This window comes from Ictidomys tridecemlineatus, chromosome 6 (assembly GCF_052094955.1).
Source record: "Ictidomys tridecemlineatus isolate mIctTri1 chromosome 6, mIctTri1.hap1, whole genome shotgun sequence".
Taxonomy (NCBI): Eukaryota; Metazoa; Chordata; class Mammalia; order Rodentia; family Sciuridae; genus Ictidomys; species Ictidomys tridecemlineatus.
Genome location: NC_135482.1, coordinates 3,844,187 through 3,860,487, shown reverse-complemented (window position 1 = coordinate 3,860,487; position 16,301 = coordinate 3,844,187). Strand labels below are relative to the sequence as shown.

General features: G+C 57.4%; 1 long non-coding RNA gene across 1 annotated transcript; it reads left to right on the top strand.

Annotated features, from left to right (window-relative positions):
* Positions 1-266: 266 nt before the first annotated feature.
* Positions 267-5,187, top strand: LOC144378467 (uncharacterized). The gene is made up of 2 exons (XR_013440158.1): positions 267-1,828; positions 3,165-5,187. It is a non-coding gene; the product is annotated as an uncharacterized LOC144378467 (long non-coding RNA).
* Positions 5,188-16,301: the final 11,114 nt, after the last annotated feature.

Genomic DNA, 16,301 nt, shown 5'->3' with positions numbered 1-16,301 from the left:
AGAGAGAGAGAGAGAGAGAGAAGAGAGAGAGAGAGAGAGAGGGAGAGAGAGGGAGAGAGAGGGAGAGAGAGGGGGAGAGAAGAGAGAGAGAGAGAGAGAGAGAGAGAGAGAGAGAGAGAGAGAGACAGAGAGAGAGAGGGAGAGAGAGGGAGAGAGAGGGAGAGAGAGAGAGGGGGAGAGAGGGGGAGAGAGAGAGAGAGAGAGAGAGAGAGAGAGGGAGAGAGAGGGAGAGAGAGGGAGAGAGAGGGAGAGAGAGGGGGAGAGAGAGAGAGAGAGAGAGAGAGAGAGAGAGAGAGAGAGAGAGAGAGAGAGAATGTACTAAACCCTTTTATTAGAGAGAAACCATTCAAATGAGGCCGGGGGTCAGGTTTCGGGGGGGTTGATGTCCACTGTCAGCAGGTTGATTGACAGCTAGGAAAGCCACGCCCAAAGGCAGAGCAAGAGAACACAAAGGGGGTTTCCATGGAACATTCTAGCACAAAAAGGGCAAGGGGTGGGATGGCAGCAGAACAGCAAGGTGGTCTAAGGGACACAGCCATCGGGCGGTGTGGCCAGGGGAGTGGGAGGCCTGGCGGGCTGGGCCTGAGCAGGAACTGGCATCCAGCCCCGGAGGTTCCCCTCGGGCTGGTTGAGCTGAACTTAGAAGGATGAATCTGGTCAGTCAGACACTAGTGCGGGGACATGGGCCAGGGCCCCCAATGTCCCCCACCTATCTTGGTCCATTCTGTGTGGCTGTAACAGGAAAACCCTGTGGTGGCTTAGGTGACCTGAGAACTGCATTGTCAGGCAGCCCCTCGCTGCAGACGTACAGCACCTGGCCCTGGCCCCTGGATGCCATCAGGAGATGTGGGAAGCGGGATGGACGAGGCTGCGGTTGGTGTAACGCAGACTTTACAGTCAGTGGGTTTCCTATAACCAGGAGCAACACGCTAAAACACCGTCACAGGTGCCTTACAGGGAAGACCGAGCCAGCGGCAGAGTCGGTCACCAGTGTCGGGGCTGGGCACACTGGCCCACGCCGCCCTTTCCCACGACGGGCAGTGCACTGGGCTTGCTGGCACAGCGTCACCTCAGACACAGAGGGGTGTGTTGTGCAGAGACACTCTGATGGCCGCAGTGTGACAGGAATCTCTCAGCTCCGTCACCACCTTTTACATAATCCACGTAGGTGTTCATCATCCGTGGCAAAGTCATTCTGCAGCGGGTGGCTGGATTTCTTACTATAAGTCACCACGTCACAGTGCAGGCACGGCTGATTGCCCACCGGTTGGAGTCAGTCTCCTGAACCCCCTGCACAGACGCCGTGTGGAACCAGGTCAGTGGCCTCTTTAGCACCGGCTGCCAGGTGCCATCAGAGGGACCCACACGTACAACAAAGACACCCCATCACCTGGGAGGTCCCAGGGATGTACAGGTGCTCTCCCGGGAGCCAGGGACAGAAGCCAGGCTTCTCTTTGGGCAAGGTCAAGTTCTTCTGACACCATGACCCTGGGCCAGCTGTGGAACTCTGTAGGAGTCAGCTCCACCACGGGTTCAACGGGAGTCAAATCCACCGCAGCGTGGTTCTTCCAACCCCCGACTTCCCCGATTCCAGACACACCTGATCCTTTATTGAATCATAACCGATATTTCTGAGCCGTCACTTTATCGCACGACTGAGTTATTTCCCCAGAGGCGTGAACGGCGCCCGCAGACATGGAGCGCTCCATCTCCTGCTCCTCCCGCCCACCCAGCCTCGGGAGACCTGCGGGCTCCTCTCTCGATGGCAAGTCATTACAGGGAGCTGTGACCGCCAGGAACCTGGGTGTTCTCTAGCCTCCTTTCCCAGGTAATTTATTAAAATGTTAATACCTACGAAGAGCCCCCGATAGCTATATTTCTTGATCTGGAAAATTGCTTAATTAGGGCTGGGGATGTGGCTCAAGCGGTAGCGCGCTCGCCTGGCATGCGTGCGGCCCGGGTTCAATCCTCAGCACCACAGGCCAACAAAGATGTTGTGTCCGCAGAGAACTAAAGAATAAATATTAAAAAAAAATTCTCGCTCTCTCTCTCTCCTCTCTCACTCTCTCTTAAAAAAAAATTGCTTAATTGTCGGAGACCAGCTCCAACAGGGGGTCTCAGGAGACGAATGGATGGTGAGGAGTCGGCGAAAGAGGGGGTGGAGAAACAACACAGACACCAAAGTGAAGGTGTTGATCCCAATCTTTACTTGTGAAGTTGATCATATATACTTTTCATTTTGGCAGGCTCACAGTACTTTGTGGTTACAAAACAGGAATCATTATTCAAACAAAACAAAATATTAAGTAGCTACAATTAGAATAGAATAATGTATTTTGGCCTATGCATAAGCAAGCATTTGCACTTTCAGTTCGAGTTTTGCTTTGAGCAGTTTCTGCTTAGTTAACTTTTAATAATAGTTACAAATGTCCCAAACTATTGGCCTATACCTTGACTATTCTTTCTTGACTTACTGACTGGAACCGGTGCCATGGTTACGGCAAGGGGTTGACTTGTTATTACTTTTAATCAAACAGAAGTAAGAGCACAAACCATTGTGCACAGGAACAGGAACAAGTTGCCCAGTACTAAGCACTAATCTATCTTCTTAACATTAATTTTTCTTCTCTAGATTTTAATTTAATTTCTCAAAAACTTCCTTGACAGGAATACAGGGAGTTTTTCTTTAGACATTAACAATTTACACTCCACAGCTGAATCATTGCATTTAGAGCAAACAGATCTATGCTTTAGAAGTAGTTGCATTAATTGGGAAAGTCATGATTTTTCCTTTATACTTAATGGTCATATGAGAAATCAAAACCATACTTATTAAAGGAATACAAAAACAAACCAGCCCATTCCCAGAAACATACTGCGCTCCTCCAGAGGATGGACGCCTTGCGCCATCCACCTCAGTAGGGCCTTGCCATTGCCCGAGTCAGGGGAGGGGCGCAGCACTTAATTATCCTTTTCTTTGTTTCCCTGACTTTATACCATTTTACTTTGAACAAAAGGCCTTTTTTCTTACCAAAAACAAGTTTTTGATGAAACAACTATAGATTTCAAAAAAATTGAACTGCTGTCCATCTTAGTTGTTTCCCGTTCACTCCTTTAGCCACACAAAACCATTCGATCCCGTTATATTCTCATTTTTCCCTCAGTTGAAGGTTATAATACACGAGGCGCTTGCTGTTGGGTCTGCTGTGGAAGTCAGGATCAAAATGGAGTTGCTTTGCCAAGTCCTCCCGGAGCTGACGAATGAGTCAATGCAGCAGGACGTCCTGAAGGAGGGGTCTCGTGCACATGCTCCTTTGAACAAGAACCATGAACAAAAGGTTCTGCTGCAGCCCAGATCTTACAGCCTCACGCATCTGCCCGGCATCTGCCTGTCTACACGTGGACCCTTGTTCTTGGTCCTTGTGGCCAAGCAGTTTCGTTTCAAAATAACTTATGGACTCCTCTGCCCCGTTTCACCTTCAAAACTTCCTACGGACATGGACAGATACATGGCACAGTGAATCCCACCACCATGTGACTAGTATGCACAGATAGGCATTTGTTTAAATAAAGACTGCCCCCTGGGCGGGGTGCAGCTCCGTGGAGGACAGCTGGCCTAGCCTGAGTCCCTGGGCTCCAACAGCAAGACACAAACTAACCAGGAAGAAAGTCCCTTCGCCTCAGCCTCATTTAATCCGCTGACGGTTCTCGGGCCCAGCAGGGCTCTGCTATTTCTGAGTGAACCTAGAGAACCTCTCCTCTGGGCATCCTCAGGGCGACAGTTCCTGCCACTGCTTGGCCCAGACCTTTTGCTGATGTGCAGACGTCCACCCTGTGAAACCCGGACGTGCTCCAGAGGCCTGTCCTGCTTCCCGGAGGCCGCTCGGCCCCACCAACGGCCCTCACTTGGGAAGCCTCAGGTCGGCCCCCCTAGAGATAAGCCGCGAGGAGGCGGTTTCTTCGATGCACACCACTGAGCGCTAACGCTGTGACAGGCACCTGCAGGGCTCAAGTCCTCTCAAGGGAACTTCCAGGCGCCGTTGGTCATTCCCACCCAGTTGCACAGGTGAGTCTTGGGAAGTTACTGAGGTGCTCCACGCCTGCGGCCCTGCACGGCTCCTCACCTGGACGTGGACGGGGACCCTGGGGGCCTGTGAGGTGCAGGTGCTGCGGGCTGCCTGAGCAGGAGCCGCTGGACTCTGCCTTTCCAAACAGCTCCCTGCACACGCTGGCGCTGCCGGACCACAGGCCACACCTGCGCTAGGCCATCGGTGTCCTGCAGCCGCTGCACTCACACGGCGAGCGAGGTGCTTCCCATAATGCATGTGTGTCCTCCCACAGCACCGGAGGCCAGCAGCCCGAAGTTGGGGTACCGGCAGGGCCTCGCGCCCGTGGGAGAGCCTGTCCTTCCTCCTCTGGGCACGGTGGCTGTGGCCTGCCTGGCTTGTGTCCTCTCTAATCTCTGACTCCGTCCTCAGATCACCTTCTCTTCTCCCTGTGGCGCTCCTGTGGGTGCCCCTAAGGACACTTGTCACTGGATTTAGGGCCCAGCTGGATAATCCTGGGTGATCTCATTTTGAGATCTTTAACTTAATTACATTTGCAGAGACCCTGTAAGGAAGGTTGCGGTCACAGGCGCCGGGATCAGGGTGTGGGCATCCTCTCTGGGGAACGGCCATTCTACCTGCTGTAGGTGGCAAGGCCGCAGAGGAAGTGGACAGGAGTCTGGCAGAGCTGTGTCCTGTGTCATTTGCTGCGCAGTGGGGGAGCAGCCCAAGGGGACTTAGGCTGAAATCAATGTGCACAGGTGGCCGGAAGAATGCTCTCGAGGTCACCAGGAGCTCACTGCTTTCCAAAGTGTTGGGTTTTAATCAGCATCGACGGGCAAACGGGCAAGTCGGAGAGCCAGGGGCCACACCAGAGAGCCCTCCGTCCACAGAGGAAGCTGGCCACCATCTGCTCCAGGGCCACAGGAGGAGGCCCGGGACAGAGCCCAGGCAAGTCACGGCCAACTCAAGACTCAGGGCAGAGGGACCACATTGTGTCTAGTGGTTTCTTTAAATATCGTTTTAACTTCTTTATTTTAAATATTATTTTATATCTAAGCATGTATTAATATGTAGCATATTTCAATAGAAATACTTGAAACTAAGTATTTGTAAAACAAGTATAAATTTGGTAACCGCGTTTAGTATTTGGAATGTTGATTTCAGGGCTGTCACGCTTGGTCGTGAGGACTTTGAATCAGGGGATGGGAAATGACCTGACCGCTTGCCACCAAGTCTCTTCAAGAGGTGAAGATTTCCCGTCCGAATCCCCCAGGTCTCAGTCTCTGGGGACATTCCCAGGAGAAGCAAAAGGAATGTGTCCAGAACTGAGTCCACCCCTTCTCACCAAGCCCTCCTCCACCTGCTTGGGCCTGGATGAGGGCCGCTGCCCGTGCCCTGCTGGTCAGCCCCAGCACCAAGGGCTGAGAGCAGCGGCTTCCCTCTGTGCCCCGGCCATCTGAGTCCAGCTGTCCTTCCACCCCACGAACCACAGTCCCCGCACGCCTGTGGCTAACTGCTGCCGCATCTGCTCTTTGATCTCCAGGTCAGGGGCGCACAGCCCTCCACCCATCAGGCCCCCGACTGGGCTAGGTGTCCTCGGCTGGGCCGGGTGTCCTCGGAGGCTGCCAGCCTCTGAGCTGTCCCTCTGCAGTTCTGCTCAGGCCATCAAAGCTGCGCGTCACTTACACATAGAGAACCTGAGAAGTGGATCTCACAGAACGGTGGCTGCCGGAGGCTGGTGGGGAGGGAGACCTGGACCAGAGGGACAGCGGCAGCTGGATGGGGAGTCCCTTTGAGACCTGTCACGCATCCTGGTGGCACAGTCCACACAGGCTGGGCACCCCTGATCTGAAAATTCAAAACCTGGAAGGCTGCAAAATCTAAGATGCTTTGGGCCTGGGCAAGATGCTCAGGAAATTTCAGATTTGGGAGCACTGCAGGGTTAGGGATGCTCCACTGTAACATCTATACCAATGTCTGAAACACAAAGAACTCCAGAATCTGAAACACTCTGGCACCAAGCGTCTCAGGTGCACAACACTTAGCCTTCCATAACATGCTGTATACATTTACGTTGCTACAAGAGTGTATTTTAAATGTTCCCACAAAAAAATGGTGAACACACACACACACACACACACACACACACACACACACACACAAAGATGTGCCCGTGTTAATGAGTTTGATTTCATCTTTTATGTATACATAAAACATCACCTTGTGCCGCACAAATCTACACAACTGATGAGTGTCAATTAAACAAACAAATAAGCAAAACTGCCCAATGCACACTCACCTCCCACCCTGAGACTGCCCTCTCCTTCTGTGTCCTGGTCACTTTGTCACTTGGGCTCCCAGCCTGGGAGATAGTAGACACTCATGAAATATTTGATAAATAAAAAAAGATCCATGGAAGCACTTTAGGAAGGGAAGATCATGTTTGCTTTAGTGAATAGTCTGTTATAAAGACAACCCAGACTTGTGATAACCAGTGTAAAGGTGTCAAAGGGTGTGACGTAGGAGGTTCTCCCCCAGAACTTATTCCTCAGGAGTAATGGCTGACTTCAGTTTGGGATGAATCTTTCCAGAATCAAAATTAAAATAATAGTAATAATCAGTAGACACACATAAGTACACACTAACAGGTTTTTAAAGAAAACATATATACAAACCTTACAGAGATAGCACTTTGCAATTCGCTTTTGTCTATAAACATAATAGGAGCATTCCACATATCCCAAAGTAGACACCACCTTTATGAAGCTTGCATTGTATTCCACAGCATGAATGTACTATATTATATTTTTTTCAAATAAACATTTAATTTTGGGATAATTTTAGATTTTGGGAAATGTCATAATACAGAGCTCCCATAGTCTCCTAAAGTTGTAACGATGGTACATTTGTCAAAACTTGAATTAGCATTGATCATCATTATTAACTCACGTTCTTATTTGCTTTTCACTACTGTCCCCTAATGTCCTTCTATTTCAAGACAGAGTCTCACCAAGTTGCCTAGAGCCTCACTAAGTTCCTGAGACTGGCTTTGAACTCGCAATCTTCCTGCCTCAGCCTCCTGAGCCAATTACAGGTGTGACCACTGCGTCCAGCTTAATGTCCTTCTTCTGATCCAGGATCCAGCCCAGGCGTCCCCTGTGGCCACTGCCCTGATGTGCCCAGCCCCCACTGTGGGCGTGGGGCGTTTTGCACTTCTGCCCGTGTCAGAAGACCACTGGACACCGCCTTGCTCCCAGACGCGAGTGGATCTCCTTGCCATCCCGGTCACGCTCTGTTCCCGCGAGCTGAGCGAGGGCGCCAGCTGCGCAGACAGAGCTGAAGCCAGCAGGGGAGGAGGGAAAGCCACTCTCCTTGTGGGGTGGCGACAGGAGACGGGCAGCGAGCAGCTGGCTCACGTGGGGCCACTTCAGTTAACTTCTGTGAGGGTCAAGGCAGGGGACGTCACTGTCCTGCGGGGAAAACAGGCCTGTCTGGGAGGCCCTGACTCCTGGGAAGGTCAGATAGCAGATGAGACCTGGCCTATTGGGTCCCAGCGCAGGAGCCTAGTCCAAAACGCCCGCCGCCCAGCCCTCCTCCCTCCTCAGGACGAGGCTGAGTGCCCTGCTCGCGCCTCCTGTGAGCAAGTTGCTCTGGTTCCAAGGGCAGAGGCCAGCTTAGAGGCCGCAGGGCCTGGACAGACAGGAGGGGCGGAGACGGGAGGGGGAGACCAGGCTTGTCCGTGGCGGGTGTGAATGCGGGCAGGGAGTCAGGGACTTCAGGTTTGTCCTCGGTGGTGCAGGTCTCGTGATGGGAACGGGTTGCAGCGCGGCTTATGGTGAGGCCCAGGGGTCCCTGGGTGTCCAGGAGGAGGAAGGCAGAGACGTGGATGTTCTGAGTGGACAGATGAAAGCTGAAGCCCAGGTGGGGCAGGTGACACTCCTTCTAGACGTGATCCACACGCCTGCGGCACACGAAACCTGTTTGGAAAAAACAAACGTGTAAGTGTGACCGCGAGCAGCTCTGCGTGCGCACAGTCCAAGGTGATGAGCTGCAGAACTCAGAGGCCTGGCCAGCTGGCCGGGGAAGGAGCTGGTGGGCCTGGACCCCGCCCACTGGGGACGCCCAACACACCTGTTTCAGGAGAGCAGCAGTCGGCCTGCGGGATGGCGGCAGCAGTGGGAACGGCACTGGCCGAGGGGTCCCTGCTCTGGCTGCCCGTCTGAGCCGGTCACGAGCTGGCTCCCTTCTGTTCTTATTCCTGACTGTGCCCTCCAGGGGTCTCTGGCTGATCGGGGTCTTGGCCCAGCTGGCCATCACCCACACTTGTCCTGTACCCGACTCTGCACAGGGAGGGCACGAGCCACTGCCCCCTTCTGGGACCCCTGCAGTTATCCCCTCTCCCTGTGACGCCCCTCTGAGGTGGCCATGCTCGCCTACAGAGCCAGCAGGAAGGGACAAGACTAGGTCCTCCCCAGCTCGAGTATCCTTGACCCAGAGCATCCCTGGGGAATGAAGGAGTGTGGGTGGGTGGCCCCGGTGCCAACCTCAGGTCAGAGAGGAATGGCTGTGTGACCTTCACGGAGCCACTTAGTCCCTCGGAGGCCCGTGTCTCTACTCCCCCACCCCAACCCCTGCCCACACACGGTACTTCCAGGCTTGTCGAGTTTTCCTGGGAAGCCGAGAAGCGGATGAGCCACGTCTAGCTCAGGGCTTCCACTAACTAAACGGCCGCGGTAATTACAGCCATTACGGGAACTCTGAGCTATTCCAACCCCACAGTGAAAGGGGGACATTTTTAAAGTTCAAAGCCATTTAAGGTAAATCAGGCATAATTCACACTGCCACTGTCTCCCAGAGTGAATTACTTGCCCTGAAAAGGGTGTCGATGGAGATTATTAACTCCAGGAAGGAAGTTTCAAAGAACTCGTAGAATCTTAATGAGGTGCCATTTTTCCCAGAAAGGACCAGGTCCTGGGTTTGCAGGGTGGGGGGGTCAATTGCAAAGGGGAAGAAGTAGCTCAGAGGATCCCTGTAGGTCGGGATGAGGAGAGGCAGTGAATGGGAAAAGCTGGCCCTGCCCAGGACCAAGTCCCTGCTGGGCGGCAGTGTCCCCCTCGCTGTGTGCCCTGGCGCCTCCCAGACACGCGCCCCAGACGCCATCAGAAGCTCCAGGAAGCGCACAGCCTGCAAGACCCTGTGTCACCGCCGACCGGCCCTCCTGAAGCCAAGGCGCCCTGCCCCGAGCTGGGCCTGCAAAGCCAGCGGCTGGAGGAGGGCGGCCGGTCACTGCCTGCAGCTCCTGGCACACGAGCCACCTGGAGTCCGTGCCCTTGGCTGAGGCCTTGGGGTTACCCCCGATTCATCCATTCACCCAGCCGCTGCCCTGCTTCCACTCTGGGGAGAAGCTAGGGGGTCCTGGACTGGGGCCCCCCACTCTGGGCTCTATCACGCCTCCCCTCACCTGCCGTGCGGGTCGGCAAAGAGCCTCACCTTCTCTGTGGCCAGTTTCTTCACCCACGAAGTAGGACACGAGCTCGTGCATGTCCCTCTCCTGGGGAGGTTCAGGGATAGGGTCGGGGACGGACAGTGCCACCACATGTGTCCCCAGCACAGCCACCTTCTCCCATCTACTCCTGCCCAGGAACCCTGCTTCCCTGGGATCCCCTGTAGGAAATCCAGAGAAAGGCCTTGGGGTGACGCAGGGAGGGGTGACGCGGGGAGGGGTGACGTGAGGAGGGGTGACGTGGAGAGGGGTGACGTGGGGAGACAGAGCAGGCCCGTGAAGCCAGGTGTCCCCTCCCCTGAGGCTGGCCGCGCGGTGCCCACCTCACCGGCCTGGCCCGGCCACCTCTGCTGTTCCCCAGGGCGTCCACTGGGACGACTCAGTTTGGGCCATTATGTTCCTGGTGGCAGCCCCTCCCTGGGGCCCGCGGAGGGAGCCCAGCCAGGGCCCCACCTCCCTCCAGAGCCAATCAGGCTCCTGCTGCCTCTTTCCACTGCCGTGGTGGGCACGCAGCGACAAGGGTCCATGCCCATGGACCCTGCTCGCCACCTCCACCCCTGGACCACCCCTTCCTCTTTGGCCCTGGTCTAGCCTCCCGGACTCCCATCTTTCCCTCTGGCCTCCTGGCCCCTCGCTCAGCTGACCCCCCTCCTGCTGGCCTGCTGTGTGTCCTCCCATGGCTGGGCCACTCTCCGCCCCTCCCCTGACCTCCCTCCTCACCTCCTCTGGATGCCCCATGGGCATCTCTAGCTCCAGTCAGATCACCCCATCCCCTCTGCCAGCCCTGGGAGGCAGACCGTACCCCACATACGGTCCACCCAGCTCCCCGAGGGACCTCCTCTGATTTCTGGGCGCCGGCCAGTCTCCTTCTCCCTCTCATCCCAGCGGAGAGGTCTACACTTTGTTTACACCCTAGACAACAGGAAGGGACTAGAGTGGACCAGCCCCAGGTCCCAGGGCTGAGCACCCGCCTGACGCTTTGCAGAATGGAAGTCAGAACACTGGACCCTCGGTATCCAGTATCCAGGAGGAGGGGTACCGGACCCCCGAGGGTACCACAACCCAAAGATGCTGAAGGTCCTCAGGTGTGACGGGTGGTCATCTGCATAGAAGCCCCACGCGATCTCCGTGTGCTTTGACCCTCTCTAGCTCACCACCACACCTAAGGCACCGTGACTGCTGTGGAACCTTGTTATATGGCCCGGCTTAGGGAATACGGACGAGAGAGGGAAGCCGCGGATGCGCAGAACAGACGCCGCTCCCGCCACCCCTCATCTTCCTGGGGCTGGAACCCAGGACCTGGGCCTGCGGAGCAAGTGCCGCACCCTGAGCTGCACCCGCCCTGTTCTCCAGCCCTTTTGGATCCTCCTTGGTTGAATCTGCAGACGCAGAACCCCAAGGTGGGGCTGATTGCGATTCCCTGCCTGTCCACGCTGTCCCCTCTCTCGGTCATCTCCCCCACTCCTCGTCACGCTCCCCAACAGCCAGCCCTGAGTTCAGAGACCTCTGACAACGCACGTGGATTCCTGTGCTCACCCCCAGCCCCCTGCCTCTATGCTCCTCTCCAGGCACCACCTCACAGCCTCCTCCTGGGGCCGCCGTGGGGGCTCCTGGAGAGGGCCCTCTTGTCCTCTTACGCCCATGTGTCTCCTCTGGGGCTTCTCCTGCTCCCTGTCATTCGCTGTTTGCAGGAGCTAGGCCACGGCTCCTGCAGGCCGGGGACAGTGCCACTCTCCCTGTCTCTGCAGCGCCGGACACAGGGCCTGCGACTCCGGATCCTGAGATGCCGCGAGATGAACAAAAGGATGGTGAGGAGGGGCTGCAGCCCAGGGACCTGCAGGTGTCACTGTGTTCTCCGTCACAGCACTCCGCGTGCAGCATGAGGCGCTGGTGTCCCCTGCACCAGGCCGGAGCCCGTGGGGGCAGAAGAAGGCAAAGGCCAGGAGCCACGGGCCGACCGCGGGGTCCAGGCAGGGCAGGCCCCTTGCTCCTGGTGGAGCTGGGAGTGCCTGGGGGCTACAGGGCATGCGCCGCGGGGCCACAGGGCTCTGCCTTCCCTCCAGAGCCTTCCCACAGCCTCCGCTTCCCTCCGGCACCCTGGCTGGGAAGCCGCTGTGGCCAGCTCTTTTCCAGGGCGGAGCTGAGGACAGACAGTCCTGGAGCTGGCCAAGGGAGGCTGCCGATCTGCTCCCTCCTGGACATTAGGCTCTGGCCACCCACAAGGTCACCTGCAGGAAGACGCTGGACCTGGGGACAGAAGGGGTGGGAATGGAAGGACGGTGGGCCATCTGGTGTCTGCCGAAGGAGGCCCACGTAGCTCCGCCTATTGGGGAAGCTGGGCTCCGCTGGGCTCCCACGTGGCTCCGCACCCTTGGAAGCAATCGAGGGTCTGGCAGCACCTGCCACAGCCCCACAGCCCCACTGCTGAGGTCAAGCTGGGCTTAGCCAGCGGGAGCCGCCCGGTGGAGAAGACGGGCCAAGGCTGCAGGGCAGGGCAGAGCAGGAAGACTCCATCCTGCTACGTCAAGACTCCCCACTGCCCACCCTGCCCGCGCCCACTCAGAGCCGGGCAGCCCCTCAGGTGGAAACTCACCTGTATCAGAGCCACCTGCTGTGTGCCTGGGGGTGGGGCAAAGACTGTTCCAAACCACATTCCCAGCTGTCCCTACACCAACAGGACAGGCACCTCCCTCCTCGTTAGCCACAATGTCTGCTGGAGAAGCTGAACCAGAGTGAGGAGTGACAGGGCACTCCAGCCCGACGGTGTCTGTGTGCAAATTCTAGCTCCACTGCAAGGGACTTCATCTCACTGGGTCTCAGTTTACTCATGTGCAAAGTAGAAGTGACGTCGATGTCCCCTTTATAGAGCTTTCTAAGGTTGAAGTCAGTTAATATGTCAACCTAGAGCTGGGCTCCCTCCTGGTAAACACTGTGCTGTTGGAAGGTTGTATTTTAAAAAGTAGCAACATCATACTAGAGGAGGACAATTGATGAAGTATCAGTGCCAGGGGGTCAGACGTGCAGACATTGCCATCAGAACATGCACAAACACGCAGTGCCGCTATTTCTATAACCGCCTCGTCCTGGTGAGAAATTCCAGTTTCTTGGTCAGAAAACTTAAATTACCAGTTAAGCCAATAAAGCCGCCTTCAGCTGGAACTGTCTCTCCTGAGAAGGGAACTCATTCGTGAAACGGCTCCGTCAGTCGGAAACCCAGGTGGCCTCCTGCGTTTCCTGCCGCCTCCCCCTTCCTTTCTTTTTTGAAGAGAGGTCTGCAGGGGGAGCAGGAAGCTCATGGACCCTCAGGCTTGGAGTGGGACTTCGAGAGGCTCTGCCCTGTCCCCAGTCCTCACTAGTGTCCCTTCAGGTGCTGTTCATGGGCTTTGTCCCCGACAGCCCCAGAACCTGTTGAGGGACGATTAACTGCAGCAGCTCCTGGGGACTGGGCCACTGTCCCACCTTGGCCTTGGCCACCATCCCAGTGGCTCTGAGGCTCTGTCCAGACTGCAGTCCCTCTGACTATCTGCACCCCCGCCCCAGGCCCAGGGGCTCCGGGTGCCCTGGAGCAGGCGCAGGGTGGCGCTGCCCCGGCCCCTCCCAGGTCTGCACCTCTCCACAAGCTCCTCCGGCTCCCCGGCCCACGGTGGGTCCTGTCTCCTGCGGCCCAGCCGGGGTCCCCCGTGGAATCTGTTTCTTGCCTCCGTGTTGGCCAAGGGTCAGGAAGGGGCGCTGGGTCCCTTCTCAGGGGACGCTTCCCTGCCGCTCCCAGCCTCTGCCCTTTCTCTGCAGGAGCAGCTGCACCCCTGTGTCCTCCTGCATGACCACCATGCTGCCCTCCTCCTGCATGACCGCCTCAGTCAGGGCCTGTTCTCAGCACAGCAAGGGGGGATTTTGGAGCTTAGAACTTTTTCTTGTTGAAAAAATAAAAATTTAAAGTGGGACCAGGCGCGGCGGCGCACACCTGTAATCCCAGCGGCTCAGGAGGCTGAGGCAGGAGGATCGTGAGTTCAAAGCCAGCCTCAGCAAAAGCAAGGCACTAAGCAACTCAGGGAGACCCTGTCTCTAAGTGAAATACAAAATAGGGATGCGGCTCAGTGGCCAAGTGCCCCTGGGTTCAGACCCCCGTGCCACCAAAAAAAAAAATGGGCTCTCCACACTCCTCCTCCCTCCAGATCAGGGTCTCAGCAGGAGCGACCCTGCCCCTGGGGCCCGTGGCACTGTCTGGAGACATTTTTTATTTGGGCAAGTGAGTTGCCACCTTTGTCAGGCTATTGGACAAACCAGGAAGGCTGCCAACACCCCACACGGCCCAGAACAGCCTCCACAGGGCCCAGAAAGGCCCCACACGGCCCAGAAGGGCCCCCACACGGCCCAGAAGGGCCCCACACTGCCCAGAAGGGTCCCCACACGGCCCAGAAGGGCCCCCATACTGCCCAGAATGCCCCAAACACGGCCCAGAAGGGCCCCCACACAGCCCAGAAGGGCCCCCACACAGCCCAGAAGGGCCCCCACACAGCCCAGAAGGGCCCCCACACAGCCCAGAAGGGCCCCCACAGGGCCCAGAAGGGTCCTCACACTGCCCAGAAGGGCCCCCACACGGCCCAGAAGGGCCCCCACACTGCCCAGAAGGGCCCCCACACGGCCCAGAAGGGCCCCCACACGGCCCAGAAGGGCCCCACACTGCCCAGAAGGGCCCCCACACGGCCCAGAAGGGCCCCCACACGGCCCAGAAGGGCCCCCACACGGCCCAGAAGGGCCCCCACACGGCCCAGAAGGGCCCCCCCACAGCCCAGAAGGGCCCCCACACGGCCCAGAAGGGCCCCCACACTGCCCAGAAGGGCCCCCACACGGCCCAGAAGGGCCCCACACTGCCCAGAAGGGCCCCCACACGGCCCAGAAGGGCCCCCACACGGCCCAGAAGGGCCCCCACACGGCCCAGAAGGGCCCCACACTGCCCAGAAGGGCCCCCACACGGCCCAGAAGGGCCCCACACTGCCCAGAAGGGCCCCCACACGGCCCAGAAGGGCCCCCACACTGCCCAGAAGGGTCCCCACACTGCCCAGAAGGGTCCCCACACTGCCCAGAAGGGCCCCACACTGCCCAGAAGGGCCCCCACACGGCCCAGAAGGGCCCCCACACGGCCCAGAAGGGCCCCACACTGCCCAGAAGGGCCCCCACACTGCCCAGAAGGGCCCCCACACTGCCCAGAAGGGCCCCACACTGCCCAGAAGGGCCCAAACACGGCCCAGAAGGGCCCCACAAGAAAGACCTGGCCCCAAAGACCATGGTGCCAGGAAGCTGCTCTCGGCTTGGAAAGCCCTGACCCTTCTGTCCAGTCCTTCTGTCTGTCCCCTGTGAGGAGCACGCGCAAGGTCCCTGCCCCAGTCCCTCACTGGCTGAGTGCCCGGTGCACAGTGACACCTGGGTTCACTGTCTCCTACTGAGTTAAAGTAAGGCCCCTTCTCGGTGGCTGAAGGCCTCTCTGGGGTTGAGTGCCTTTGGCACCTATGAGGTGGATCTTTGGGGTCAGGCTGGCCCTTGCCCTCGGGGGGAAGGGGCTGGGCTGTGACTGTCACTCTCTGGTGTTAACTGCTGGAAACCATTCCTACTATTTCTCCTCGACTGATTTTCTTACGTCCTCAGCAATTTTACAGGCCACACCCTGTGTTCTGGAAAAGACCACGAGACTTCACGCCCACTACCCGCCCACGCGGACCCCACAGCCTGGGTTCTTGAATGAGGCCTGTGGCTTGCCGTGGCCAGAAGAAAGACACTGGTTTTTCAAGAACACAGCCAGGGGGCCAGGCTCAGCAGAGAGCATGCCTAGCACACGTGAGGCCTGGGTTCACCCTCGGCACCACATAAAACAACAAATGAAGTCATAAAATAAAAAAGAACGCACAGTTGGATTAGTTTACAAACCAACCAACCAACCACAGTCATGGTTTCAGGAGGGTCACAGGCTGAAGCACCGAACACTCCTCCTGGGCCGTCTGGGCCTGTGCCAGTCCCCACACAGTGGCCTTCCCAGGGTGGCCAAGGGCACAGGGCGTCCTATGTGGGGGGCAGGAGAGGAGGGGCTGGCCGGGGCTTTCTGGGTGCAGGGAGGGCAGGTGACCTCAGGTCCCACCAGGGCCTGAGACGTCATTGTGTCCGTGTGTCCTGTAGGCCCCAGGCGTCCCCCCAAGCCCAGGGCCAGGGTCCGCAGACACACCCGGCAGACAGGTGGATAGAGGTCAAATTCACTAAGGGCACCTGCGCCCCAAGGCCACCAAGAGGGCCACTTCAAAAAGGGCCACATTGCGGGGGGTTTAAATGGTCTCTTTCCTGGGGGGTGTTGGGGGCTGTAGGCAATTTCAGGGGGTAGAAGAGAATTTTAGGGGCATTGGATGGCCCAGGAAAGCCCAAAGCCTGGGACGAAGCTCCGGCTCCAGTGTGCGGTGGGGCTTCAGCCTCTGCCCAGGGCGAAGCTTCCTGGTTACGGAGAGTTCAGGGGGCACTGAAGGCAAAGGTGCCCTCTTGGAGGGACTGGTCCTTAGGTTACCAGGGGACTCTGGGCGCCCTCCCCCTGCACCTCCGAAGACAAAGGGATCAAGAGGCCCAAGGATGGGAGCGGGCAGCTCAGGGCACGGTGGCCCTGGGGCTGTTTCTCCGCTGATCGTGGCAGTGAGCCACTCTTCAGGGGTCATTTTCTGACCCGCCCCAGCACTGCCTGTTGCTCACATTGTAAAAGGCTTTGGTCCACCTCA